The following is a 27,269-nucleotide window of genomic DNA, read 5'->3' as shown; positions in this document are numbered from 1 at the left end:
TTTTGAGCGTGCTGGATAGTTTTGAGCATGCTGGATAGTTTTGAGCATGCTGGATAGTTTTGAGCGTGCTGGATATGGCTTTGAGCATGCTGGATAGTTTTGAGCGTGCTCGATAGCTTTGAGCATGCTAGAAAGTTTTGAGCATGCTGGAAAGTTCTGAGCATGCTGGATAGTTTTGAGCGTGCTGGATACTTTTGAGCACTCTGGATACTTTTGAGCACGCTGGACAGTTTTGAGCATGCTGGATACTTTTGAGCACGCTGGACCCTTTTGAGCATGGTGGATACTTTTGAGCACGCTGGATACTTTTGAGCACGCTGGATACTTTTGAGCATGCTGGATACTTTTGAGCACGCTGTATACTTTTGAGCATGCTGGATACTTTTGAGCACGCTGGACAGTTTTGAGCACGCTGGATACTTTTGAGTACACTTGGATAGTTTTGAGCACGCTGGACAGTTTTTAGCATGCTGGATAATTTTGAGCATGCTGGATAGTTTTGAGCATGCTGGATATAGTTTTGAGTGTACTGGATATTTTTGAGCATGCTGGATAATTTTGGGCATGCTGGATAGTTTTGAGCATGCTGGATTTAATTTTGAATGTGCTGGATAGTTTTGAGCATGCTCGATTTAGTTTTGAGCGTGCTGGATAGTTTTGAGCATGCTGGGTTTAGTTTTGTGCGTGCTGGATAGTGTTGAGCGTGCTGAATAGTTTTGAGCATGCTGAATATCTTTGAGCTTAGCACGCTGGATAATTTTCAGCATGCTGGATAGTTTTGAGCGTGCTGGATAGTATTGGGCATCCTAGATAGTTTTGATCGTGCTGAATAGTTTTGAGCATCCTGGATAGTTTTGAGCATGCTGGATAATTTTGGGCATGCTGGATAGTTTTGAGCATGCTGGATTTAATTTTGAATGTGCTGGATAGTTTTGAGCATGCTCGATTTAGTTTTGAGCGTGCTGGATAGTTTTGAGCATGCTGGGTTTAGTTTTGTGCGTGCTGGATAGTGTTGAGCTTGCTGAATAGTTTTGAGCATGCTGAATATCTTTGAGCTTAGCACGCTGGATAATTTTCAGCATGCTGGATAGTTTTGAGCGTGCTGGATAGTATTGGGCATCCTAGATAGTTTTGATCATGCTGAATAGTTTTGAGCATCCTGGATAGTTTTGAGCATGCTGGATAGTTTTGAGCGTGCTGGATAATTTTGAGCATGCTGGATATGGCTTTGAGCATGCTGGATAGATTTGAGCATGCTCAATAGTTTTGAGCGTGCTGGATAGTTTTGAGCATGCTGAATAGTTTTGAGCGTGCCGTATAATTTTGAGCATGCTGGATAGTTTTGAGCGTGCCGTATAATTTTGTGCATGCTGGATATGGCTTTGATCATGCTGGATGCATTTGAGCATGCTCGATAGCTTTGAGCTTGCTGGATAGTTTAGAGCGTGCTGAATTGTTTTGCGCGTGCTGAATAGATTTGAGCATGCTTGATGGTTTTGCGCATGTTGGATATGTTTGTGCATGCTGGATAGTTTTGAGTGTGCTGGATATTGTTTTGAGCGTGCTGGATAGTTTTGAGCATGGTGGATAGTTTTGAGCATGCTGGATAGTTTTGAGCATGCTGGATAGTTTTTGAGCATGCTAGATTTAGCTTTGAGCGTGCTGGATAGTTTTGAGCGTGCTGGATAGTTTTGAGCTTGCTGGATTTAGTTTTGAGCGTGCTGGAGAGTGTTGAGCGTGCTGAATAATTTTGAGCATGCTGGAGAGATTTGAGCATGCTCAATATTTTTGAACATGTTGGATAGTTTTGAGTTTGCTGGATAGCTTTAACCATGCTGGATAGTTTTGAGCATGGTGGATTTAGTTTTGAGCGTGCTGAATATAGTTTTGAGCGTGCTGGATAGTTTTGAGCATGCTGGATTGATTTTGAGCATGCTGAATATCTTTGGGCGTACTGGATCGTTTTGAGCGTACTGGAGAGGTTTGCCCTTTCAGGATAGTTTTCAGCATGCTGGATAGTTTTGAGCGTGCTGGATATAGTTTTGAGCGTACTGGATAGTTTTGAGCAAGCTGGATAAAGTTTTGAGCATGCTGGATAGTTTTGAGCATGCTGGATATAGTTTTGAGCATGCTGGATATTTTTGAGCTTGCTGGACATAGTTTTGAGCATGCTGGATAGTTTTGAGCGTGCTCGATAATTTTGAGTATGCTGGATTGTTTTGAGCATGCTCGATAATTTTGAGCATGCTGGATTGTTTTGAGCGTGCTGGATAGTTTTGAGCATGCTGGATTGTTTTGAGGATTCTGGATAGTTTTGAGCATGCTGGATTGTTTTGAGGATTCTGGATAGTTTTGAGCGTGCTGGTTACTTTTGAGCATTCTGGATATGGTTTTGAGCATGCTGCATATAGCTTTGAGCGTGCTGGATATTTTTGAGCGGCTGGATAGTTTTGAGCGTGCTGGATATTTTTAAGCGTGCTGGATAGTTTTGAGCGTGCTGGATAGTTTTGAGCATGCTGTATATAGTTCTAAGCGTGCTGGATAGTTTTGAGCGTGCTGGATATTTTTAAGCGTGCTGGATAGTTTTGAGCATGCTGGATATTTTTGAGTACGCTTGGATAGTTTTGAGCACGCTGGATACTTTTGAGCATGCTGGATAGTTTTGAGCGTGCTGGTTTTTTTTTGAGCGTGCTGGATAGTTTTGAGCATTCTGGATATGCTTTTGATTGTTCTGGATATTGTCTTGAGCATGCTGTATCTAGTTTTCAGTGTGCTGGATATAATGTGCGCATGCTGGATATACTTTTAAGCGTGCTGGATAGTTTTGAGCATGCTGGGTGTATTTTTGAGCTTACTGGATAATTTTTCGCGTGCTGGATAGTTTTGAGCCAGCTGGATAGTTTTGAGCTTTCTGGATAGTATTCAGCATGCTGGATAGTTTTGAGCATGCCGGATATAGTTTTGTGCATGCTGGATATATTTTGAGCATGCTGGATATAGTTTTAAGCGTGCTGGATAGTTTTGCCTGTGCTAGATATTTTTGAGTGTGCTGGATAATTTTGAGCGTGCTGGATAGTTTTGAGCTTGCTGGATAGTTTTCAGCTTGCTGGATAGTTTTGAGCATGCTGGATAGTTTTGAGCATGCTGGATTTAGTTTTGAGCGTGCTGGATTTAGTTTTGAGCGTCCTGGATAGTGTTGAGCATGCTGATTAGTTTTGAGGGTGCTGCATAGTTTTGACCGTGCTGGATAGTTTTGAGGGTGCTGGATAATTTTGAGCATGCTGGATAGTATTGGGCATCCTGCATAGTTTTGAGCAGGCTGGCTAGTTTTGAGCATGCTGGATATTTTTGAGCATGCTGGATAGTTTTGAGCATGCTGGATAGTTTTGAGCATGCTGGATAGTTTTGAGCGTGCTGGATAGTTTTGAGCATGCTGGATAGTTTTGAGCGTGCTGGATAGTTTTGAGCATGCTGGATAGTTTTGAGCGTGCTGGATAGTTTTGAGCATGCTGGATATGGCTTTGAGCATGCTGGATAGATTTGAGCATGCTCAATAGTTTTGAACATGCTGGATAGTTTTGAGCTTGCTGGATAGTTTTGAGCATGCTGGATAGCTTTGAGCGTGCTGAATAGATTTGAGCATGCTTGATAGTTTTGAGCATGCTGTATATGTTTGTGTTTGCTGGATAGTTTTGAGTCTGCTGGATATTGTTTTGAGCGTGCTGGATAGTTTTGAACATGCTGGATAGTTTTGAGCATGGTGGATAGTTTTGAACATGCTGGATAGTTTTGAGTGTGCTGAATAGATTTGAGCGTGCTTGATAGTTTTGAGCATGCTGTATACTTTTGTGTTTGCTGGATAGTTTTGAGTCTGCTGGATATTGTTTTGAGCGTGCTGGATAGTTTTGAACATGCTGGATAGATTTGAGCATGCTCAATATTTTTGAACATGCTGGATAGTTTTGAGCATGCTGGATAGCTTTGAGCATGCTGGATAGTTTTGAGCATGGTGGATAGTTTTGAGCATGGTGGATAGTTTTGAGCGTGCTGGATGGTTTTGAGCATGCTGGATTTAGTTTTGAGCATGCTGAATATCGTTTTGAGCCTGCTGGATAGTTTTGAGCGTGCTGGATTGATCTGAGCATGCTGAATATCTTTGGGCGTACTGGATAGTTTTGAGCGTACTGGATCGTTTTGCCCATGCTGGATAGTTTTGAACATGCTGGATAGTTTTGAGCGTGCTGGGTATAGTTTTTAGCGTACTGGATAGTTTTGAGCATGCTGGATAAAGTTTTGAGCATGCTGGATACTTTTGAGCATGCTGGATAGTTTTGAGCGTGCTGGATGGTTTTGAGCATGCTGGATTTAGTTTTGAGCATGCTGAATATCATTTTGAGCCTGCTGGATAGTTTTGAGCGTGCTGGATTGATCTGAGCATGCTGAATATCTTTGGGCGTACTGGATAGTTTTGAGCGTACTGGATCGTTTTGCCCATGTTGGATAGTTTTGAACATGCTGGATAGTTTTGAGCGTGCTGGGTATAGTTTTTAGCGTACTGGATAGTTTTGAGCATGCTGGATAAAGTTTTGAGCATGCTGGATACTTTTGAGCATGCTGGATAGTTTTGAGCATGCTGGATATAGTTTTGAGCATGCTGGATAGTTTTGAGCATGCTCGATAGTTTTGAGCATGCTGGACATATTTTTGAGCATGCTGGATAGTTTTGAGCATGCTCGATATTTTTGACCATGCTGGATTGTTTTGAGCGTGCTGGATAGTTTTGCCTGTGCTGGATAGTTTTGAGCATGCTGGATAGTTTTGAGCATGCTGGATAAAGTTTTGAGCATGCTGGATACTTTTGAGCATGCTGGATATTTTTGAGCATGCTGGATATAGTTTTGAGCAAGCTGGATAGTTTTGATCATGCTGGATACTTTTGAGCATGCTGGATATTTTTGAGCATGCTGGATAGTTTTGAGCATGCTGGATAGTTTTGAGCGTGCTGTATATAGTTTTGAGCGTGCTGGATAATTTTGAGCATGCTGGATAGTTTTTAGCGTGCTGGATATTTTTGAGCGTGCTGGATAGTTCTGAGCGTGCTGTATATAGTTTTGATCATGCTGGATATTTTTGAGCATGCTGTATATAGTTTTGAGCGTGTTGGATAGTTTTGAGCATTCTGGATAGTTTTGAGCGTGCTGCTTAGTTTGAGCATGCTGGATAGTTTTGAGCATGCTGGAGACCTTTGGGTGCGCTGGATATGGGTTTGGGTTTACTCGATAGCTTTGAGTGTACTCTCAAATTTGATGTCTAATTCATTCCATATTAGAACTTTTGAAGTCCAATTATAATTGAGCGCTTTGAGCAAACTTGAATGCCAAAATGTTAAAATTTTGGGGTATACTGCTATGAGTTGGACTTGCTCAGGCCCTTGAATGTCCTGCATTTATTCAAGTTTACACATTACTCATTCAGTGGCCTGAACAACTCCACGTTTTGCAATGCACATCAGGGCAGATGTTCTGTGGGAGCATGCAATTCTTTTTGGGGAGCCTGAGATTCCCATTTCCTGAATCTGACAGTTGTGAGGTTCTGAGGTGGTGTTCCCAAAAGACCTCTGCTGCTTGTCTAGGTACCCACTTGTTTTTGGAGCCACTATCACAGAGGGAAATAAACACACTTGTAAAAGATACTGCACAGAGATTGATAATTGGAACTAATCTGAATTAATCTTGCATGAATTCACTTTTACATTGACGGCTCATTATTGTCTCTGTTGTAACAGTGATGGCCCTGACATCTCAGCTATGCTTTCCTCCTCATTTGAAAATGCAGATTTCAGGTGGGTGCCTCTTTGATTGGCTCCCCCCAGTTTATGAGGCACTTCTCCTGGAAGCCCTTACAGCCCCTCCCAGCAGCATTGGTTTTAGTTTCATTTTCCTCTGCTCCGTTGCTTTAGGCTCCAAGATGGTGGCCCTCGGGTTTTGTTACCCAGACCAGTTTCAATTCTCCCTGTGTGACCTTGGAAATCTCTCCCATCGTTCAGGTTTCCTCCCCACGCTCCCCCCCCCACCCCCACACCATCTATTACTCTCTGTCCACCCCCTGTAATTCTGGACCCCATTTTTATAGTGGTTGATATAATGTTGCCCCTGAGTCTTTTCAGGTGGATGTGCCTATGTCCCATGTAGACTTTACTCCTCCCCAACTTGAGGCCTACTGCATCATGACATATAGGGATCCCCCCACCATAAGACCATCGAGTCTCCGCCCCTACACTATGTTCCCAAACTACAGGCTGGAGATGCCTCCCCTGACTGTGACTGTGCCATCTGCAGCTGAGTACTATGCCAGAAACCCTGCCCCACACACCGCCCGCCACCCCCCCCCCCCCCACCCCTCCAGACTGCCATGTTTGAGATGCTGAGCATGCCCTTTGCACAACATATTAGACACCACTGACAGTGAGTGACAGGCCCTCCTTCTCCCTAGACTGGGACAAGGACAGTCTTTTCAAGCTCAGGTCACTATTTAAGGCCTTGTTTAGTCAACTGTCATATCATTCTGCCTGGGACTCCCTTTGGACTGCTGCCCTTGACTCCCTTTACTATCTGGCCACAAGATTTCTTTGCCCCCAGTCTTCCCTGCCAGCCCCCTCCAGTCATGTGTCTGCATTCAACATTCCCTAGTCTAACACCCCCGCAAACCAGTCAAGCCTTTGCCCTCCAGCCCCTTCCCTTGACTCAGTCTTGTCTCCCCGCAGTTAGTCAAACCTTTTGCCTGTAGTACATTAGAACTGGTCCCTGCCTTTGCGCTGGTCTGGTATATGCAGCCTTGTCTGAGTTAGATCCGTGAGTGCTAAAGCCTGGCACTGAGTCTGCGGACAATGAGCGCAGCACAATGCAAAGTAGGTGAACTTACCTTGAAGTCATGAGTGAAGTGCAGTTCGCAAGGTGCACGGCACTTATGTCCAGTCGATTACATGCTGATGTGGCCTTTTGACCCAGTGTCCGGGCGTGATTCTGACGAGCTGCCTTGACAATGAGCATTCATGATATTCTACCGTAATCATGGCTCGGCCGGAAATGGGAGCTGCCACTGAAGGCTGGAGCAGACAATTACAATCTGTTTTCCCATCGCCGGGGAACTGACCTTTTGGCTCCCGCAATATTTGATATTTTCCCCTCCTGCCCAACATTACACCCACCATGGGCGGGAGCGGAAAATCCTAGCCATTGTTCTTACTCTCAGCCTCTCCATTGGTAATGCGTACCAGTCCAACAACAAGCAGCTTCTTACTTTTCATAAGAGTCACCTTCATTTAGTCTGCCACATCCTTTCGCTGGACTATAACAATTTTAAGGACAGTGACAAAGTACTGAAGGGCAATAAGCCCATGTCTCTCAGAAGGAGGAATCAAATTCCATTAAACAGTTGAAAGCACTTTCACCTCTCGCTTCCTTGTATGCTGATGTTGTCCTTCGACTAGTTGGGGATACATCAACCATACGAGACACTTTTCATTTAAAAGTTCTACAGAAATTATTTGTATTACTCAAATTATGGATGAAGATTTCCTCAGTTCATGTAATGAACCTGCAGTGTTACTATGTCTTTAAATGCATGGGAATAGAATTTCAACTTGTGTAAATCTGATTTCACAGATTGGCTTCCTGTTATGGAAATCGGGCACTTCCTATAAAGAGCTGTTGCTACTCTGCAGCCAACCTGCCACCTGCTGCACGCTTTCAGGGTATGTTTCAGCACTTTTGTATCATTCTGATGCCCTTGAAGCTTTTTGGTTTTTCATGGCACACGACCTGATATCATCATCCAAATGTTCAGCAGCCAATATCTGACATCCCTGAAGCCTCTGATTAGGTACATCCTGCTCCACCTCCAGCCTCTCATCGTCTGGGCTTCCCTTGTGAGTTACAAATCGCCTGAATATCAATTCCTTGCTTTGACTATTGGCCTCACCTCGAGTTAAGCAGCATGGGTCAGTGAGTGCAAGGGATCAGCTTTATGATGGAGTGAGCATATTCCTGCTGGCAGTGGCAGTGCTGGTGTTGCTCTCTTCCCCATTTCTGCAGATTCTTTCTTGCACCTGGCTTAAAATAGGAGGAGTGGAAACTGTTATGGGTTTCCTGCTTTGTATGGTTTCTATCCCATCAGGGTCTCCTCAGAAAGCAAGCCGATATAATAAAAACATTTGCAATGTTTGACCATCAATACTTGGCCAGCATAAATCATTTGTGGGTAGAAACCCTCCTAAATCTCCATCCCAATGCATCATTAGCTATGTGAGTTCCCAGAATTTCTGTGGCTTGATCTGTTTCCTCCTGCCCTTTGTTCCTCTCAGTAATTGTGTGCAGTATTTTCTGAAATGGGAAAAATGGTTGTTGGTGTCAGGAAGAAACTGTTCAATTTGAAAATTGTATAAACTTTGCACAGAGATATTGAGGCTTCTGAGGATGCTGCATCCATTTAATTGAAGCATTTCATGTGAATGTGACCATTTTATTGCAGGGGTCAGTGTTGAGGCGATTAGGTGGGCAGAAGCCCCATCCCACCATATTTCTGGTGCTGGGTCACAGGGTTTTGTATACTTTAGTTGGGCAACTCCTCAAGAATGGGCCCTTGGCTGAGATGAGCAAGGATAGCTGGTGCCTGCGGAACCACATTTCAACGTGAATCTGAATTTGGTAAAGGGTGAGCCTCAGGATAAAAGTTGGGGCTCCATGAAGCCAGCCATCATTGCTTAGTTCACTATGGCAGTAACAAGTATATCTCTGATCTGACAGAATAGGACACCTGTGGGCCTCTGATGAGTTTCCTGGGAAATGTGACCAGGGATATGGTCACCTACACAAAGCACACCAAGTACTGAATGGTCAGTGCTATGGATGGGTTGAGCATTCTTATGTTTCAGAACCAACTCTCAGTGGATTCAGTGACTGAAGAACTCGACTCTATCTCCAAAACACAGAAGGCAGTGACTTCCTGAGAGGTTACGTTCACATGTGCAGTCTCAAAACTATGGAGTAGAATTGCAATTATCTTATATACACAGTAGGTTAGTCTTTGATGTTAGATTAAGCAAGCAAGTAAAAAAGAAAAGGCCTCTTTATGGACCTCATAATGGTAATGGTTGAGAGAAATGTTCCGTGAAAGATGAAAACTGTAAAAGCAAATGTGAATCGTGCAAACTCTTTTTTTAAAGGAAAGGTGTGTTTAATTTTGCTTTTTGCTGATCAGCCAGCTGTGTAATTTAGCCTCCTCTTTGGCTCCAGTATGCTATTGACAGCTGCTGGGCTGTAATCTTACACCCCAAGAGGAGTACATGCTACATCTGTGGCCAGATCAGTGCCAACAGTTATAGTTTGTCCAGAATCTTTGTAGCCAGTGAATGGTTTGCATGAGTAACTGTTTGCTTTTCATGATTTTAACAATTAATGTAGAATTTTAACTTCTTTGAAATCATTATTACCAATAGCAAAGGGTGTTATATCGAATGAGTCACTCAAATCTAAAGTCTCGCCAAGATAATATACTTACCCAAGTATACCCTGTGCTCATAATTGAATGAGAGAATACTGATTGTTACAAATACTCATTGATGTTAAACATCAGTCAGAAAAAAGGAAGAGCTTATATGTTAAAATTACTCCAGTAATGTATGTTTGTTTTTGCTAATTGTATCCCTCCCTTCCCACCTAAAAATTCTAGCTGCATTCTCATTTCAAGGGCATGAGCTAACTTTTGGTCCTTCACCCATGTAGCTAGTTTTCAAACTGAAAAAAGGGTTTGCCTGTATCACCTTCTCACATCAATAAGAAGCATCCCAAAGTGCACCTCAGAGAGCAAATTACTTCTTGAACTGTCCTATGTCTTTTGTGTAGGTAAAAGGCCTGAAGAACAGGTGAAAGGAGGACCTGGAGGCAGCAGCACCTAGAAGAGCGGGTAATTAATTAAGAAAAATAAATTAACACATAATAAAGATGGCAGGCAGGTGATGTGTTGCGACTGCAGAATGTGAGATCTCTTGGATGCTGGTGTGATTCAGGGCAAACATGTTTGTAGTATGGCTCGGGGAGCTTCGGTTCAAAGTCATTGGGCTGGAAGCTGAGCTGCAGACACTGTAGAACATCAGGGAAGGGGAATGTTACCTGGATGCTTTGTACTAGGAGGCAGTCACATCCCTTAGGATAGGGTCTTCTGATTTGATCAGTGGTCAAGGACAGGAGGGTGTGACTGCAAGTGAGGCAGATATGGGGATCCAGAAGATAGAAGTGGGAGAAGCCTCAGCCTTTGCAATAGCCCAGCAGGTTGGAGGTGTTTGCAACCTATACAGATGAAAGCAGTGCTGCAGGGTGGATAACCCACTGACCATGGTACAAGATGTTGTTCAAGTGGGGGCAGTATATAGGAATGTATTGGTAGTAGGGGACAGTATAGTCAAGAGGATAGGCACAATTCTCTGCATCTGAGAGAGAGTGTGTCTAGAAGGCTGTGTTCCTTGCAAGGTTCTGGGTCATCTGCGCTGAGCTGGAGAGAAACTTGCAGTGTGAGGGGGAGTCTCCAGTGGTCATGGTCTGTGTACATACGAACAACATATTTAGGATTAGGAAAGAGGTTCTGCTTAGGTGGTATGAGAGGCTGGGGGCTAAATTAAAAAGAATCACAAAGGTAATAATCTCTGAATTATTACCTAAACCACGAGAAAATTGGCATGGGGAAGTAAGATTAGGGAGTTGAATGCGTGGCTCACAGATTGATTTGGGAGAAATTGGTTTCAATTCATGGAGCATTGGCCATATTGGGGAAAATGGGGCCTGTACCATTGAGACGGTCTTTGCCTGGACCATGCTCGGTTTCTGGCAAGTATTATCACTAGGGAAGTAGAGAAGGCTTTAAACTAAATAGTGAGGGCAAGGGATCAAGCATTTCCTTCAGTCTGTCTATGCTGCCTTGCTTCCACCAACCCGGCATGTGCCTGAGCGTTTCCTTCTGCCTCCCCACGCCTGGCCTGACACGCACTGGAGCCCTTGCCCCAGCATCACACTGAATGTCAGCCGGGAAAATGCGACTTGCATGTGTGCCCCCACCCCCGCCACCCCCTGCCACAAATGCTCACGAGTGATGTTCACGAGTGCTGCACGAGGTTGTGCGCACACGTCTCTGAGTTCCCCTCGATGTTCAGGTTGCCGGGTGCACACCTTTTAAAGGCAGTCATGAAGTCACGCCACACTGAAGTCACACTGACGTGGGAGGTAAATTTGATGTGGGGGGATGATTCTGGTGAGCAAGACTTTTAATTAGATGCAAATGTATTAAATTGACATTCCCAACTTGTTTTATCCTCCCTCCCTTTCACCTCTTGTCACACACGCACTTCTGGGATGTTATTCGTATCCTCTGCAGTGAAGTCAGCTGCGAAATGTCTGTTCAATTCATCTGCTATTTCCTTACTTTCCATTATTAACTCCCCAGACTCACTCTATAGAGGATATTTTCCTGGCTTCCTGTCCTTCTGAAATATCATGTACCCTTGAATATTCAGGTCCCAGCATTTGTCATCCGACAGCAAAGTCTCTGTAATGACTATCAGATCATACATATTTATTCCCATTTCAGCTATCAATTCATCTGTTTTGTTATGAGTACTATGTGCATCCAGATACAGAGTCTTTAACTCTGTCTTTTTACTATTTTTGCAATTTCTGGTCTTATCTGCTTTTACACTCTTAAGTTAGAAAATTTGCTTACTTTTTTTTCCCCATTTGTATACTTGTAGAAGCTCTACATCAGTGTAAAACCAATTTTTGGCCTTCTCCCCATATTGCTCCCCACCTCCACCACCACACTCAAACCCCCCCACCCCCCCCGCGTCCACCATTACGCCTGACGCTAATGGGGCCAGAAAATTCTGGCCCAAGAGTTTCTGCAATTCTTCAGGTTTTAAGGAGTATCTTCAAGGAGGAGAGAGATAGAGAGGTGGGAAGTTTTATGGAGGTACGTTCAGGGCTAAACCCCCGGAAAGTTGATGGCTGCCAATGGCGGAGCAAAGGGAATTGGAGATGGACCTCAGATGGATTCAGATAGGCTGAGAAGTTGGGGTAAGTTTATAAGAAATGAAAATAATGGAAATATGTAACTAACTTGATATCAAAAGCAAATAATTTCCTCTCAACAGTATTATGTAGCGATCTGCTGATGACAGTTTAAAAAAGCACCTCCTTATGTAACACTTAGCTGTACAAATTAGAGAGTTGCAGGTTTGATTCCTCGTTTGTTCTGAGTTAGTTGATCTTTACCAGGCTATCAGTGGAGCTGCCATATTTGACTTCAGCAACTGGGGCTAGTTGGAGGAAAAAAACACCAAGGCAGCTCTTTTTTGTTATTTGTTCTTGGGATGTGAGCATCAATGGCAAAGCCAGCATTTATTGCCCATCTCTAATTGACCTTGTGAAGGTGAGCAGCTTTCATGGATCACTGAAGTCCGTGTGGTGTCGGTCCACCCATAGTTCTTTATTCTGTAATGGTTTGATATAACTGAGAGGCTTGCTAGGCCATTTCAGAGGGCAATCAAGAGTCAACCACATTGCTGTGGAGTTGACTTACATCAGGTAAGGATGGCAGATTTCCTGCCCTGAAAGACATTAGTGAAGCAATTGGATTTTTACAACAATTTGATAGTTTCATGATTATTAATGAGACTAGTGTCCTAATCTAGGTTAATTAATTAATTAATTAAAATTCCTCCAGCTGCTGTGGTGGGATTCAAATCTATGTCACTGAAACATTAATCCAGGCTTGTGGATTATTAGTTGAGTAACATTACCACGATGCAACTGTTCCATCCTCTTGGGGCAAATTGCTATCCAGTAATCCTGTGGAATAATGATGGATGACAGGTGGTAACAGCATTAAACTCTGCTGTAATTCCCTTCAGTGGAGAATAGCTTGCCAGCTCTCACTGTCTGGGTTCCCTCAACAAAAGACTACTTGAATGAGATGCCAAAAGTAAGTGGCATCCATTGGAAATATCCCAGCATGGGCAACTTTCAAATTTATTTTCAGGATGTGGGTAGCGTTAGAGAAGCCAACAGTTATAGCCATCCTTAATTTATTTAAATGAGCGATGATGCAACTTGTGAGGCCACTTCGGAGGTCAGCTAAAAGTCAACCATTTTGGTGTGGATTGGAGTCACATATAGGCCAGGTTTGTTGGCCCCTAAATGTACCAATGAACCAATTGGGTTTTCATAACAATCCAACAACTTTGTGGTTACTGTATATTGATTAATAGTCTAGACCTATGGATTATTAGTCCAGCAGCATAACCAGTGTGCCTTTCAAAGGAGGAGGAAGAAACTGCAATGTAAAAAGCACCCCAAAAAAGGGGCATACAGAGGGGACATCAAAATGATGGCCGATGACAGATGAATGAATATCAGCCAAGTCTCGCCTGGACAATGTTAGTTGTGAACATGATTGCTGTCTTCAGGGACCATGAATACAATACCATTACATAGGTAATTGGCCCGACCCATGTCCACTGAAACATTGCGCCTGAGACTATTACAGATGATGAAAAACTTTCATGATGTGCAACTCATGTAAAACCACTGTTTGGTTTATGAGAGTTATCAAAGATTTAGATGCTGTAAAGCACAAATAGCTAGCAGCAACAATCCATAAACTGCAAGTTGCAGGTAGTGGTGGAATGAAATGACAGAAATCTTGTGTAGAGAGAAAAAGTATTCATTAAAAGAGGAATTAAGGTCGCAAGGCATCTTTTTAAAGTGAAACAGTGTGAAATACATTTAAGACATTCTAATGCAAACTGTTTCAAAAAGGAGTCAATAAATGTTACAAAAGCAAAATATTGTGGTGACTGAGGATCTGAAATAAAAACCGAAAATGCTGGAAATACTCAGCAGACCAGGCATCATCTGTGAAACAGAGGTTAATGCCCTTTCATCAGAACTAGAAAAAGTTAAGAGATGTAACAGGTTTAAGCAAGTGAAGAAACTGGAAAAGGGGTGGAGAGGGAAGAAGTATTGTCCCTGTCTGTGGTTTAGCAGTGAACTCAAATAAATCGTGTAAAGATTCTTTGGAGGATGAATGTACTGTGTGGTTGTTATGGCACAGCCAATGGTAAATGCTGAGTTGTTCAAATCCAAGAGGGAATCTTGAGACAACTGCCACAACTATTTTTGCAATTTGTATGTTTCGAGATGCGGTCTTTGAATTCAGCAGTAATAAGATCACTGAGTTTTTGCAAAACTAGATTAAACATTTATTAATAAAAGAAATGATTTTAAGCACATACTTATGTCTACAAATTACTACTTTAGTAACTTCTAAATCTCCTAATTAAGATGACTCCCAGTTATACCTCCATTAAGACAACAGTAAAGCACATAGATTTTAAAAGACCCAGGCAAAGAAACCTTGAACAATCTAATTCAAAGTGAGTTTTCTTAACTTCAGCTCATTGTAGATAGTAGCTTGAGGTGTAGGTGCTGAAGGCTTTTCACACTTGTAAGATCTTAAAATTCCTGCTTTTACACACAGCCATCTCTCCTTTATACATATTTTCCTCTTTGAATACAAATTCCCAATGTTTCACTATGTCTTGGACTTTACCTCCCTATCATAAAAATTTATCATAGTACCAATTTTACCAGTAATCTTTGGGAAAAATAAACATACTGTTTCTGAACTTCACCTGGCTAGGTGACACATTTCACCTCTCCTTTGAAAACAATCTAGTCTGGCCTATTTAAAAATGCAAATGTTCTTTTACACCTTACATTCTAAATTTCCCCCATGTTTACCGACTTAACATTTCAAACCCAGCTTATCTTTTGTTACTTCAAAGCCTCCAGACCAGCTGCCTTTAATCTAATTGAGTCTCATACTCACGCACACAGGTATTACTATCTTCCAATAAATTCAAATAATATTATGGTATCTTCCAGACATCCCCCTCCTTATTGAAAAATGAACTGTCATAATTTTAAAAGATGGCTTCATTTTTATTAAACCACCTTATACTATCTCCTATACTTATCTGTATACTTATGCTATTACATTACCAGATGCATGCATTAGCATAACAATATATATATAAATCCTTTGTATCAACATTTCATTTCAGTTCAATGCCAGGGTTTAAATGTCCAATTTTGCCTTTAAGCTTCAAACTCTTGACAACGCATCTGCAATCAGATTGTCTCACCCCACTACATCTGTAATCTGTAGATTAAATGGTCGCAGTAAGAAACCCCATCTGAATAGCCTTGCACTTCTGCCTCAAAATTTGTCCAGAAACTTTAAAGGATTGTGGTCTGTATAAACAATTGTTTCTGACAAATTGTTTGCAACATACATCTCAAAATTCTGCAATGCTAACACTAAACCCAAAGTCTCCTTTTTGATTATTGAATATCTTCTGTGCTGTACATTCAACTTCCATTAAAAAAAACCCATTGGCTTTTGAATTCTATTTTCATCTAAATAGTTCAGTCACTAGAGCAACAACATTGCTAAAATTTGGTACAAATTTCCAATAAAACCCACTCATGCTCAGAAATCTCAAAACTTCTTGTCTTTTTGTAGGCACTGGGAAATCCACGATAGCCTTGACTTTCACATCTCTTGGAGCCATCTTACCATGTCCAATGGCATGGCCTAGATACATAACTTATGCTTTTACAAATTCACTTTTAGCCAAGCTCACCACCAAGTAGCTTCTTGTAATTGAGTAAATCTTCCTGATGTTGTAAATGCTCCTCTCATGTCTGACTGAAAACTATCAAGTCATCAATATAAAGAGCACAATTGTTCAGACTTCAATTACTTTATTTGTCAGCTTTTGAAATGTTGCAGGTGCATTTTTCATATCAAACGGCATGACTTTAAACTGATATAGTCCATCCAGCATTACAAAAGCTGACATCTTCTTTGCTCTGTCTGATAACAGTACTTACCAATATCCTTTACATAAGTCATCTTTTTGATAAATTTTAATTATCCCACTTTTTCAATACAATCTTCTAACTTGGTTTAGGATATGAATCTGCTCCTGTCACCACATTCACCTATCGATAATCCACACACAGAGTGGAAATTTCCCAAATTTGCATTAAGTACAGTAGCGAGTGGACAGATGATCCAGTGGGGATGTAAGACCCTGGTGGGATGGCCTGATAATGATATGCTGGTGTATTACAATGAGGTTCCCGATGACCGATGGTGGGAAACACGGTCCGTCGTTGGTGGGCTGAGCGGACAATCGCGACCTGCCCTCCTGCTGTTGTGAAACTCTTTGCGCCATATTGTCCACTCATGCCATCTATCACACCCACTACCAGTGGGCATGAAAAATTCCACCCACAGTCTTTGTGTTCCATCTAGTTTTGGTACCAGCACAATAGATGAACTAGACTCAATATCATTTTGAAGCATGAATTTGATTTCCTTCTGTACTTGTGATAAATTTGCAGGATTTAATCTATAAGGGTACTGCTGCTTTAGCGAAGATGAATCTTCTACAGACACATCATGTATAGTTAAATTTGGCCTCTGCAGCTTAGTTCCACAAATATCTTTGTACGACCGCAATGGATTTTCTAATTCACTTTGACACATGTCTGGAAGGCAACTCAATATTACTTTTACATTTTCAAGTGCCCCCTCGGTTTCTAATTTGATTAGCGGAAAATCTATTTCAGAATCCTGCATTTCTATTTCTTTCTCATGATCTACCACCACTAACACCTCCTTTTGGTCCTCTTCCCTGTCAAAGTAATTTACTAACATAATTACATGACACACCCTCTGCTTCTTTTCTTCTACCTGGAGTATTTATTAAAAGATTCACTTCACTCAGCTTCTTTTCAAACCTGTAAGGCCCACTAAACTTTGCATTTAATGAGTCATCCAGTGCTGATAACAGAATTAATACTTTCTTCCCAGCAACAAAACTATGACCTGTAGGTTTCCTATTTGCTTTCATTTTCATCACTTGCTGTGATATCTTTACATGTTCTCTGGCCAACTCATATACTCTTATAATCTCTCTCTGAAATTTGATACATAATCCAGCAAAGTATTTTCTGACCTTTGACCCACCATTTCTCATGAATCAATTTCAGTGGTCCTCTCGCCTCATGACCATAAACTAGTTCAAAAGGACTGAAACCAGTCAATGCATTAGGACCATTCTGAATAGCAAATAACAAGAATGGAATCCCCCTATCCCAATCCTGTGGATAATCCTGACTATATGCCTTCATCGTAGCTTTTAGAGTTTAATGCCATCTTTCCGAAACCCCTTGTGACTCAGAATGGTAAGCCGTTGACTTCGACTGTTTTATTCCCAAACTGTTCATTACTTCCTTAAACTGCTGTGACATGGGGCAGAATTTTTACCCCATTGGGTGATAGCAGTGGGAGGGCCCAGGAGCAGCCGTGAAACTGACTGCCGCCCGCGATTAGGCTCCGACCGTGATTTCATGCTGGCTGGTCGTAAATCGCATGCAGAAATGCTCAGCACTGCCTGGGTGGGAGGGGGAGGAGGGTGAGTGCGGACATCAGTGCATGGGCACTCAGTGAAAGCTCTCTGAAGGCACAGAGCTGCCTTAGGGAGCTGAATATTTCTAACATTAAAAATAAAGATTTTAAAATTAAGGTAAACATGTCCCCTCATGTGACTCTGTCATATGTCAGGGGCGTATTAAAAATGAGATTTAAAATTTTTAATTTTATTTTTAATTCACACTGGAAATCTCATCCCACCCGTGGATGAGGTTTCCTCAAAAATCCAAAGGCCGCTTGGCCTTTTTGCCTGTCTGCCAATCGTAAGGTTGGACGGGCAGGGAAAAGTTTACTTTAATTAATTTATCAATGGGCTTAACAGCCCTCTTAATTATTGGCAGGTGCGCTGCTAACTCCTGCATGTGCCCACAAACCAGAAATATCGCATGAATGCGCGATGACATCGGGACGCTCGCCCGACATCATCGCATGCTATAAGACACTTGTTCATGTCAGGCGTGAGCCTGCATGCCGAGCTGAAAATTCAGCTCATGAAATTTGAACCCTGACCTGATTGTATTTCTTTAGGTAAACCATATCTTGAAAAGGTTTAATTAACTCTTCCACAATTTTCCTTGTTGTAATGTTTCTCAAAGGTATTGCTTCAGGAAACCTGGTAGACACATCCATTATGGTCAGTAAGTACTGATTTCCACTTTTAGTCTTAGAGGGGGTCCTCCACAAACAATCATGATCTAGTAAAAGGTTTCTCAAATTCTGGAATTGGAATTAAAGGTGCTGGCTTAATCACTACCCCTAGTTTCCCTGTCACCTGACATGTGTGACATGTTCTACAGAATTTTACGACATCCCTATGCAATCCAGGCCAAAAGGAAGGTTTTTGTATCTTTTCCTGTGTCTTTCTAATTCCTAAGTGTCTCTCTATAGGAATTTCATGAGCTATCCTCAGAATTTCTTTTCTATATCCAAATGGTATAACAATCTGATACACATCCCTCCAGCTTTAATTTACTGAAGCATGCTAAGGCCTCCATTTTTCATTAAGTCATTACTCTTAAGGTAGTAACATTCTGGAATACATTTTGCCTCTCTTTCTGAGTAAGCTTTCTGAGATAAATGTTTTATTTGCAAATCCTTTCTCTGTAACTCAACTAATGTCCTTCAGTTAAATATTTCAGCTGAATTGTCTTTTGGTCTTTCTTCCTGAACAACCTTATCAAACACAATATCAGCTAATTGGGTTTCCGCACCTTCTCCCTGCCTTTGAACTTCCTGTTCTTCTTGTTTCAACTTATGAGCCTATGATCTTTTTATCAAATAATCTGCAAACAATCCAAGATGCTCTCTCTGCAGCACTTTTGTTGAAAACACTTCTACAGGGTGCTCAATTACCATAGGCATCATCCACATCTATGATCCAGCTATATCAGTACCCAGAATAAATTGAACACCTGCAATGGGCAATCTTTCCACTACTCCAATGATCTCCTCACCTGTTTTCCACTTACTTTTTAAATTTACCTTCCACAATGGAATAGATTTAGCATCTCCATGAACCCCACTTATTATCACTTGCTCCTGCAATACTCCCTCTGAACAACAAATGTCACTATCCCACAACATTGAGGATTGACTAGCCCCTGTGTCTCTACCTATTCCATCCTGTACACATGGAAAGACTTCCCCTTCACGCACAGAATCTTTAAACATTTTTGCAAATTGCTCCTCCAAATTCTCTTGGGTAAATTGTGAACACATTCCCATTTCTTTACCTATCCCTGATTCTCCCTGTTTTACTTGTACATAAACCATTGTTTTTCCCTGTGCCTGAACCTTAGAACCCACAGTACTCTTACTTCCAGTACTTTTCTGCACCCCTATAACTCCAACAGATCTTCCCTGCAATTTTCAGCACACATTTTTCATATGTCCAACTTCATTATAATGAAAACACCTTAATATTTGAATGTCATTCCTACCCTCAGCACCTTCCTTTTTATCCTGGGAAAAAGCTTACTGCGAATTTCCATCTACCCCTTCCCTTCCATGATTACCCACATTCCTTTCTCCTTCCCACTTGCTATCCTTTTCTGACATAAAAGTGTGATGACAAAAAGGTTTAGCATTATGAACTAACTCATAATCATTAGCTAACTCTGCTGCCTGTCTTACCGCTTGAACCCACTGTTCCTCCCCATGAGTTCTCACTACCAAAGGAAGTGAATTGTTAAATTCTTAAAAAGAATTGATTCTCTAAGAGCTGCATATGTTGTTTCTATCTTTAATGCCCACATTCACTGGTCAAAATTACTTTGTTTTACTCTTTCAAACTCAATATAAATTTGCCCATATTTCTATATTTTTGCCTGTACGCCTCAGGAACCAACTTATATGCTCTCAAAATAGCCTTTTTTTAAATCACATCATAGTTCACCAACAGTGAAGAATAAACCTTATGTGCTTTACCCATCAACCTGGATTGTAACAAAAATGTCCAGTTTTCCTGTGGCTATTTCATTTATTTAGCTATCTTCTCAAGTAATATAATGATTGCTTCCACATATCTTTCCTCAAACTTTAGAAGAGCATGTACAAATTTAAAGATCCCCCCACTGGGTTTTAGGTTAAAGGATTTTTCACCATCAGAACATTCCTCAGCTTCTGATGTCTCCTTTTTAAAATCCAGCTTTTAAAGCCCAAACTCTGTCCTTTTCCTTCATTCTCTCTTCCATTGCTAACTTTTCCCTCTAGAGGTCAAGTTTTCACATTTCCATTTCTTTTTGAAATAATCTCTCCTTTTCCCTTTTTCTGCTGCCTCTAGTTCCAGTATTTTTCATTTCCAATTCTTTTATCTTTTCATTTGCCTCCAATTCAAATTGTCTCAGTTCCTTTGCTTGTTCAAATTCAAGCCTCTTCATTTCTAACTGAAGTCTCACCACCTCCAGCTGTGACTCCCTAGTATCAGGTATCACTTTCAAATTTAAATGCTGTGCTATACCTTCAATTATGTCTGCTTTCTTAGCCCCTCCAGGTAACCCCAATTGTAATTTATCCGCCAATTCCATTTACTTAACTTTAGTTGCCTTTTGCAAACCAGCCAATGTTATAACTTCAACTCCCAGACCAGTCTGAGCAATTGCCAAAGCCATATTGCAGTCTCACCACTTCAAAAAACCTCACACCAACTCCTGAATTCAAAGTGCTTCTCATACTTGTAACAGTAAGATTCACCAACTCCAACCCAATCAAGAAATTTCAAATATATCCCACAAGGAGCCCCCAAATATCTTGTGGCACAGCCAGTGGTAGATGGTGAGTTGTTCAAATCCTTGGGGAAACTTAAGACAACTGCCATAACTATTTTTGCAATTTGTATGTTTTGAGTTGCAGACTTTGAATTCAGTAGTAACAAGGCCACTGAGGCTTATGCCATTTTACAAAACTAGAGTAAACATTTATTAATAAGAGAAATGATTTTAAGCACATTCGTATGTTTACAAATTACTACTATGATAACTTCTAAAAGCCCTAATTAAGATGACTCCCAGTTATACCTCTGTTAAGGCAACAGTAAAACACATAGATTTTAAAAGACCCAGGCAAAGAAACATGGTACCCCGAACAATCTAATTCAAAGTGAGTTTTCTTAACTTTAGTTCATTGTAGACAGCAGCTTGAGGTGTAGATGCTGAAGGCTTTACACACTTGTTAGATCTTAAAATTCCTTCCTTTACACATAGCCTTCTCTCCTTTATACATGTTTTCCCCTTTGAATGCAAATTCCCATTGTTTCAGTACGGGCAGAATTTTCTTGTTGGCGTGCAGGAGTGGGACCCGCAGGCTGATGCATAAAATGACACACGGTGATGTTGGGCGAGCGTCTCTACATCACCACGCGGCATTGTGATATTTCGTTGGGTGAGCGCACAAGGATATCGATGTGTACCTGCCATTAATTAACAGGCCAATTAAGGCCCTTGAAGCAACAATTGATGGCGATTTTTCAGCGCCCGTGCGATCTTTGGGTCGGCACATTGGCGCAAAGGGCAGGCGGGTAGGACACATTTGTATAAACCTCATCCACTGGTGGGATAAGAGGGCTCAGTGGGGTCACAAGTGTGCTCTGTCAAACATTGATGTTTCAAAGTTACTGATACTTGCTTGTGTGATCTGCAATACTTTAAAACGCATACCAGCTGCTTGGTCTGGACTCACAACCTTCAGGTCAGCATTCTGCAGTGAGGAATCTTTTTTGAGCCTGCAGGTTTCAGGAAGCCTTTCCTTAGCCAGGGAATGGGAACTGAACTCTCCACTGGAGGCACTTCCTCTGAGGAGGAGGGAGGGCTAGAGGGAGGAGGAGGTCAGGAGTGAAAATTTAGCCTCCAGGGGAGCCACCTTTTGGAGGAAGGCGTAGGTACAAGGGGTGCAGGGCCAAGAGGTAGTCCATGGCGGAAGGGGCTGCAGAAGATGCCACAATCCTGCTGCCAGGGTTTACAGGTGGCAAAGCAGCTACCTCAATATGTCTGAGGTGCAGTGCCGATGGTGGCTCCATCTCTCAAGGGAGACAGTCAACTCTATCTGTCAGATAATATGCCCTGAGATTTCCGCTAGCTGTGTGGTTATCTCCACTGCTCATGTGTCTCCACCGTGCATGCCAGTGGCTCTAAAGGTCACAATTGCCCTCAACTTCTTTGCCTCTGGCTCCTTCCAGGGCTTGGTGGGCGATTTATGCGGTGTCTCCCAATCAGCTGTCCAGAGTGCAATAGACTGTACACATGTGGCCATCAAGGCGCCAGCAGGTGAGCCCGGTGCCTTCGTCAACAGGAAGGGCTTCCACTCCATGAACGTGCAGATAGTGTGTGATCACAGGATGCAGATTCTTCAAGTCTGTGAAAGGTACCCAGGCAGCTCCCCTGGCGCCTACATCTGCAGACACTTCCATGTGCCGGGGCTCTTCAATGCTCCAGCTCGGCTGGATGGATGTTTGCTGCGTGACAAGGGCTATCCCCTCAGAAGGTGGCTCATGACGCCTCTCCGCCATCCAAGAACAGAAGCTGTCTGTGGTGGAGAGAGCCATCGGTCTTCTCAAAATGCGCTTCTGATGCCTGGGCCACTCAGGGGGCGCACTCCAGTACCTCCCAGATTGTGTGTCGCTGATAGTGGCTGCATGCTGCGCTCTCCACAATCTCACACTGGAAAGGGGGGGGGCGCAGTGGATGAAGAAGATGTAGATGCAGTAGCAGTGGCTGCACACGATGAGTCCAGCGGTGAGTCCGAGGATGAGCACGCAGAAGGAAATGCTGAGGGGGTAGACACTGACCCGGGAATACTCCAGGGAGGCAGGGACATCCGGGAGGCTTCAATCCAATGAACCTTCAACTAGCACACCACAGGTGGACCTCCAGGTCAAGCCTGGGCTGTATGCTCCATAATCGAGACCTAAGTGCAAAATCTGCCTGGATAGGAACATTAACTAAGGGCCTTCATAATAAAGCTGAATGTCCCACAAATTACTCATCACACTATTGGTAAGCATTGGCCTACAGGAGAAAAGTGACACCCTCAGCCCCGGTGACATGTCTGAATTTAATATAACATAAGGAACTTAAGAAAACAAAATGACAAAGATATTAAACATTGAACCAATTCATAAAGACCTCTCGGGCCAACACAAAAGCACCAGTGATAAACTTGTGGTGTTCCGAAGGTGCCTTATATGTATGTTTTCGGGTGCCACGTCTTGGTGCTGACCCCTCGCTGGGAGTGGTATCTGAGACAGCCTGCTGACTCTGCTGTCCTGTTGGCCTCGATGACCTTGGCGGCCGTCCTCTGGCCCGTGGAGCCTGTGTTGGCCCCGCCTGGGAGGGAGCAGCCAGTTCCACAGCTGGCATCTCCCCAGTCGTCGCAGCCTCGCCGGACACAATGGGGTCACTGGCAGAGGGGCGGAGGAGCTGCTGCCCTCATCCGGAGTGCCCTGACAGGAGCCCACAGAGACAACAAGCAGCTGCTGCGCTGACATGAGGTCACTTCGGACCTCCCTGCTCACTGTGGATGGATGGGCATCGAGCTGGGAAACTTGGTACCCACATCATCTCCCACACTGGCACTGACCAGCTGAGGTCAATGCCGATGTGAGGGCTTGCTGGTCCGAGCGCATCCCCAGGAAGTCCTGATTGGTCTCCTGGAGGAGCCTCTCCATGAGAGTCAGCACTGTTTCCATGGAGGATACATGGTGCTTGGCCATGAGACTCATTGCATCGGCGATAGTCCGTGTGTACTCCTCCACCACAGACAGCCAGATATAGCGTCATGTATCTCCACTAGACGCTCCCGCACACCCTGCCACATTTCCTGCATTTGCTTTGTCGCAGACGACTCCAGCGGCACATCATCAGGCACCAACGGAGCATGTGTCTGGACTCCTGCTGGTGCCATGGGCACTTTCTGACTTTGCCAGCTCCTGTGTAGTGCCCTGGGACACTAGCGGATGTTCTAATTCCCACTGAGGTGCTAGTATCTGCGCTGGCGCCTGCCTGGCAGAGATGGTGTGATGCTGCTGAGTCCGAGACTTCAGAGCCCTCAGGTATGAGAGGGGGTCTCTGCTGCTTCTCCTCTCGGCCCTGCTTCGCTGATGCTGAAAAGAAGATTGAGGACATTAGATCATTTAACGTGGTGATAATATCAATGAGCATCCCTGTCCCCTGGATCATTATGCGCCCATCCTTCCAGAAGCAATGGTCAAGCCATGTTGCAAACTTCAATCACTGAACATTCAGCACTGCCATGGCTGTTGGGAGAACAATGGTGACCTTAGCGCTGGGCATCCATACCTGCCTGTAGCACCCCAGCCTCACCGACACCGTTGAACCTAGGCGCATGGCGCCTCTCCAAATCTAGGGCCTCCTACTCGAAGCAGCTGAGAATCGCCAACTGGGCCAACCCTCTGCCAGTCCTCACCCGCTTGGCTGCATTATGTGTATTTTTCCCCTGAAAAGGAGCAAAGAGCATTGATCAATGCAACTTGTACCTGGATTCTCTTTGTGGCCAGCCCACCCCAACCAGAGTGGGACATTGCAGGGCTCCAGTGCCTCCTCACCCCGCAGCTGTCAAACACTCACACAAAGATGCCAGGACTGTCCCCCCTGCCCTTGGCAAAATGCTGCCGACATCATATTTGACACCACACGGTCTGACCTTCCATAGCAAGGAGCTGCAAGTACGTGGAGTGCAGAGGGCAGCAGATGGTTCAGTGCCACTTCACCTTGAAGCCCCCCTCCCAGTATGCCATCTCCCTGACTTTGGCATGTCCTGGAGTTCCAGCATTGCTCCCAGATGCAGCTCCTCCAGGTTGCCCCCAAAACAGTCATGTGGGCCTCAGGGTACCACATGTTGTGGGGGAAGAACCCATCTCTCCTCCACCCTCCCAGGGTGACCTCAGCATAGCCCATCCAGCGAAGGACACACGCCGCCAATGATTCAATGCAGCCACTATACTTAGACTTGGGGGAGGGGCGGCTGGGAGGGGGGGAGGGGGGTGCTGGAAGGAGGGTGGGTGGGGGGGGGTGCGGTTCCAGGGGTGAAAGCCTACCTGCTGGGTTAAGTGATCAATGCCAACATGGTACTCACCCTTCCCTAGCGCAACAAGTCGTTGAAGCGCTTGTGACGCTGGATCCAGGTGCGTTGCACCATGTTGTGGGAGCTCACCACCTCCGCGTCCTCCTCCCAGACATGTTTGGTCATGTCGGGGGGCCTCCTCCTCCTGTCCTGGGGCACGAGGGCCTCCCGCCATGCTGCCATCTCCTTGAGGAGGGCAGCAAGGCAATCGTCAGAAGAACGAGGGGCGCACTGGCCCTCCTGCCCCACCCTTCTGCTCTGGGAAGCCCTTCCACTGGCCATGATTCACATGGCCTTAGAAAGGCTGCAGCAGCTTTTTAAAACAGGCCACCCGGGTGGCCATTGGACCCGGCGGCCATTGCAGTCCCGCCACCCGCCCACTCCCGCTGTCCTCGGGAGCCGCAATTCACACTAGGTGGGACTTAATTGGCCTATATAAAATGGCTGCATGGATCTAATCGCAGGTCTTCATCTGTCTTCATCTGCTCCGGCTCCCGCACCGTCCAACAGACAGAAAATTCTGTCCTATGTCTGTGGACTTTACCTCCCTGATCATAAAAATTTTTGAAGAGGTGACCAGGTGTGTAGGTGAGGGTAGTGCAGTTGATGTAGTTTATATGGATTTCAGCAAAGCCTTTGACAAGGTCCCACATGTGAAACTTATAAAGAAGGCAAATGCACATGGGATACAGGGTAATTTGATAAGGTGAATTCAAAATTGGTTTAGTTGTAGGAGACAGAGGGTGATGACAGAAGGATGCTTTAGTGACTGGAAGCCAGTGTCCAGTGGTGTACCACAGGGATCTGTGCTGGGTCCCCTATTATTTGTCATTTATATAAACAACATAGATGACTATGTGGGGGGTAGGATTAGTAAGTTTGTGGATGACACAAAGATTGGCCGGGTGGTTAACAGTGAGGTTGAGTGTCTTGGGCTACAGGAAGATATAGATGGGATGGTCAAATGGACAGATAAGTGGCAGATGGGGTTTAACCCTGAAAAGTGTGAGGTGATACACTTTGGAAGGAGTAATTTGACAAGGAAGTATTCAAGGAATGGCATTACACTTGGAACTTCTGAGGAACGAAGGGACCTTGGCGTGTGTGTCCATAGATCTCTGAAGGCAGAGCGGCATGTTAGTGGGGTGGTGAAAAAGGCATATGGGACACTTGCCTTTATCAATCGAGGCATAGATTACAAAAGTAAGGAGGTCATGTTGGAGTTGTATAGAACCTTGGTGAGGCCACAGTTGGAGTACTGTGTGCAGTTCTGGTCACCACATTATAGGAAGGGTGTGATTGCACTGGAGGGGGTGCCGACGAGATTCACCAGGATGTTGCCTGGGTGAAACATTTAAGTTATGAAGAGAGGTTGGATAGACTTTGGTTGTTTTCGTTGGAGCAGAGAAGACTGAGGGGTGACCTGATCGAGCTGTACAAGGTTATGAGGGGCATGGATAGGGAGCAGCTGTTCCCCTTAGTTGAAGGGTCAGTCACAAGGGGACATAAGTTCAAGGTGAGGGGCAGGATGTTTAGGGGGGATGTGAGGAAAAACTTTTTTACCCAGAGGGTGGTGACGGTCTGGAATGCGCTGCCTGGGAGGGGGTGGAGGCGGGTTGCCTCACATCCTTTAAAAAGTACCTGGATGAGCACTTGGCACGTCATAACATTCAAGGCTATGGGCCAAGTGCTGGTAAATGGGATTAGGTAGGTAGGTCAGGTGTTTCTCACGTGTCGGTGCAGACTCGATGGGCCGAAGGGCCTCTCCTGCACTGTGTGATTCTGTGATTATATGATTCTGTGTAAATACCAATTTTACCAGTAATCTTTGGGAAAAAATAACTACACTGTTTCTGAACTTCACCTGGCTGGGTGACACATTTCACCCTTCCTTTGAAAACAATCTAGTCTGGTTTATTTAAAAATGCAAATGTCCCTTTACACCTTAAATTCTAAACTTCCCCCATGTTTACCTACTTAACATTTCAAACCCAGATTACATCAAGTCCTCCAGATCAGCTGCCTTTAATCCAATTAAGTCACATACACGCACACACAAACACACACACACACATACGCACACA

This window comes from Carcharodon carcharias, chromosome 23 (genome assembly GCF_017639515.1).
Source record: "Carcharodon carcharias isolate sCarCar2 chromosome 23, sCarCar2.pri, whole genome shotgun sequence".
NCBI lineage: Eukaryota > Metazoa > Chordata > Chondrichthyes > Lamniformes > Lamnidae > Carcharodon > Carcharodon carcharias.
The sequence above is the reverse complement of the archived record's forward strand: the minus strand, read 5'-3'. Positions refer to the sequence as shown.